This window comes from Uranotaenia lowii, chromosome 3 (genome assembly GCF_029784155.1).
Source record: "Uranotaenia lowii strain MFRU-FL chromosome 3, ASM2978415v1, whole genome shotgun sequence".
Lineage (NCBI taxonomy): Eukaryota > Metazoa > Arthropoda > Insecta > Diptera > Culicidae > Uranotaenia > Uranotaenia lowii.
In genome coordinates, this window is record NC_073693.1 from 292,365,922 (window position 1) to 292,369,542 (window position 3,621).

Consider the following 3,621-nt stretch of genomic DNA (forward strand, 5'->3'; position numbering starts at 1 on the left):
CAGGGGTGCCAGGTGGTTTCTTCAAAAATCAGGACATCGCGAAGCTAAAAATCAGGATTTTTCAGGACACCTCTGGATTCTTGAAAATATTAAGGATTTTTGCTTAAATTGCATAAAGAAAGGCCCAATACAGGTGCTGTAAACGCTTTCCCGAGCAGACTTTTATGGCAAAATTATACCTTATTTTGCTATCATGCCTTGAAAGTAAAATGAGGTATCATTTTGCCCGAATAAAGGTGGTACAATGCCAAAATTTGGGTCTCACTTTTCATATATGGATACCTCAATCATGTCAAGTGTAGGTTTCACTGAAACCTTAATGATACCTTGTTTAGCCAACGTTTAAAAACAGGTTTTGAGGGCATAATGATGCCACTTTGAGGTATACTTTACTGCCAAAATTTGGCATCGTTGTGATATCAAATCCTGTATTAAAACGCTGCCAAACGAGGCATCATCAAGCTTTCATTGAAACCAAAATTTGGCACCATTGTGCCATCTTGTAATTGAAAACGACACACAAATTTAGTTATTGTATCACCTTTATTCAGGCGATACCGATGGTTTTATTTTTCCATAAAAGTCTGTCCAGGACATATGATGAAAATCGCCTTTAATTATGCAACGAAAAAGAAGTAGATTAAGGTTCTAAAAAATAATGAAAATTAAAAAGCTAAAAGGTATATTTTGGCGTTTTAATTTGCGTTACCTATCTGAAACATGAATATTATTATATCTACTAATTTTGTTGCATAATTAAAGGCGATTCTCTATGCATATTAATTCAGCTGCATATTTTATTTCTTATTCGAATATGTGGAAAAAAACATAAACTGAGAATCAGTAAAACATTTAATTTCACATTCTCATAATTTATTAAATAAATTATCGAAAGAAAATATGAATTAACTACGTGTTTGATAGGTATTTGAATTTAATGTATGAATAATTCTCAATAATGCATCAAAGTTTAGTTTGAAAGCAGATTACCTTGCTATATTTAAGAATAAATCCTTTACAAGTAGACGAGGTAAAAATGTGAGGGTAAGTCCAATTTTGGAAACAAATAAAATTAAAATGCCACTTCGTGATATTCTTCCTATATAGGCTTTTGAAATGCACATTTAGACGTTATACAAGTGATGAGAGATGATCGATGTAGTAGAATTAAACATGGAAACTGAGGAAGAATGCAATACTATAATCGCCTTTACTTATGCAACTCAGATAACATTTACCCAATGTTTCTTGTTTTGTGAATGCATTATACAATTTTTTTGTATCTTTTTCAAAGCTTTTACCGAATAGTTCATTGGATATAGTTTTTATCCCCTATTTTGTAGTTTTGGTTATGATACATTGGTCAGATTTGCCTAAAAATCATCTTCTTATTTCTAACTATTCCAAATTCAAAAAGCCAGATACTGAATATTTACAAAAAAGTTTATCTGAGCTGTACAAATTTATTATTAACAATAACATGAAATTTATAGACAGTTTTAAGAGCCAATCTGTGTGTGTGTGTGTGTGTGTGTGTGAATGGGCCTCCAGCCCAGCTTAAAATAATAAGTCATAGCCATTTCACTTGTTCAGACAGGTTTTAGCTCAAGCTCGTTTCAATGCCTTCTTCCCGGCAAAACCGCTCATCTTATGAGACAAAATATTATTTGTCAGTTTCTTGTAGACTGGAAAGCGCTGTGCAAAATAAGGATAAGAATAACTATGCAGAATACACAGAGAACCAAGTTCATTACCGAACCAAGTTTAAGGTTGTCGTTGAGTAATTCGGTTCCAGGTTCGTCGATGTTGTGATTTCGGTTGTTCCTTTTAACTTAAAAATCTTCACGATTAAGCCGAACCGCTCATTTCTTAAACGTTCTGTTGTTTGATCCACTAGTCGCTCGGAGAATGGCTTTCTATTCCTACCAAACCCTTCTAGTTCAGTGAGGCACCGATTCTTGTAGCTGTTGAGATATGCAAAAAAAAACAAGCATTATTCATTGTGAAACATAGGAAAGGAGAACATACATTTAAACTAATTCAATTTTGAAACCGTGGCAGATGCTACCAACTTACCTCATAACATCGAAATCGAATGGGGCCACAGGCATTACTCTCTGGCGACGGATCCGATCGACTCGGAAGCCAGCGTTTGATGGCAGTTTTCTCTTGGCACAGTCTATCACATGCCTACAGGAAATGTCCGGATCTAAAAATGAAGGCTAACTCTCAGTTAGAGAAAGTTATTCTACCAATTGCGAAAATTTACAAGTTAGTACTTACCTTAAAAATATACAATTTTTCTGCTCCTTGGTAATGATCATCGCATGCAGCAGGCTCAGTCGGTGGTTCCGGAACAGGGAGTAATCGTGTCTCCTCTGCACCACTCATTGCTGGGGAAGGAATGTGGCTCAGTTAGTCGGTTTCCTTCGTGAATCAACACTTTGGTCATAACAAGGCGCATCCGCTTGCCTATTTTTGTCTCCAGAAGCATCATCACTGGTTCGAGGCAGTTGAATCGATAAAGCCATCGGAGGAGGAAATGCGCAACATGGTTCATCTTTGTCTGGAACTTGCACGCAGCTGCGTTCTAGCAGCCACCGTTGCCGTAATCGGAGCAGCAACCTTCCGTCTACATCACCAAAGTTTAAACGAAACACAATCGACAAAATACCGACCAAATTCACAAACCGAACCAAAACAAGACAACGGCAGAACAAAACAAAACTGATGTTTTGACGTTTCTCTTCTTCTGCCAAACTGGGTTGCCAGTACACTTTTATTTTGTAACAAGGAATTAAGAACTGGTACAACTAAAACCTGAGATCATTCAAAAATGTGTATGTAGATATATATGTAATAATGTTTTGGATAGAAAGTTTTGCTATTTACATCCTTTAATTTATACTATGCTCATGAAATTTCGTGACAGATCCCGGATAATGGGAACGTTTTCGCATTTTGATTCCATGGAGAAAGACGTTGGAGAAAGACGTTATAAATTTTTTTCTCCATTTGCAGAAAATGACCATAATATTATAAAACTTCACTAAAATATACTTCAGATCTATTTTTAAAAAAGGAACAAATTGCTTTAAAAAAAACCTTAAGGATGATGAAACTTTGGATTAACACATGCAACGGTGGCTATATATTTTTCCAAGTTAAACGAACAAAACCTTGAGTTATAATTTGATTTTTTTTCTATACAATGAATTGTATTTTGCAGACAACAATTTTGCGAGTTATCATTTGATTTTTTCTATACAATAAATTATATTTTTCAGACATCAAATTTAGTTTTCTCTTCACTATATAAACACCTCAGTTTATTTTATTTGTTAGTTTATTTAAGTTAATATCGATTAAAATCTATAATCCTCAATAGTTTTTTTTTCTTTGTATTCGGCATACATCGAATAGGAAATAATTAAATAACATAACAAACGTTATATTATAATTGAAACGTTTTTTTTTATTTAAAATAGTTAAGTAAAAGTTCTTTTAGTTTTACTTGTGTTTTTTTGTACCGACTCTAGAGAGAGCAATAACAGTCGCAGCGACTCAACTGTCAGAAAGAGTTAAATATAAGAAAGAAGGTTTATACAGGTTTACCTTAAT

At 34.2% G+C, this 3,621-nt stretch overlaps 1 long non-coding RNA gene across 2 annotated transcripts; it reads right to left on the bottom strand.

The window, feature by feature from the left end:
* Nucleotides 1-1,537: 1,537 nt before the first annotated feature.
* Nucleotides 1,538-2,394, bottom strand: LOC129750560 (uncharacterized). 2 transcript variants are annotated; one of them, XR_008738411.1, is made up of 4 exons: nt 2,284-2,394; nt 2,077-2,209; nt 1,755-1,964; nt 1,538-1,695 (listed from the first exon to the last, which is right to left on the bottom strand). It is a non-coding gene; the product is annotated as an uncharacterized LOC129750560 (long non-coding RNA). The 2 variants fall into 2 exon arrangements; XR_008738410.1 differs by having other exon boundaries at nt 1,538-1,964.
* Between the last annotated feature and the right edge of the window lie 1,227 nt (nt 2,395-3,621).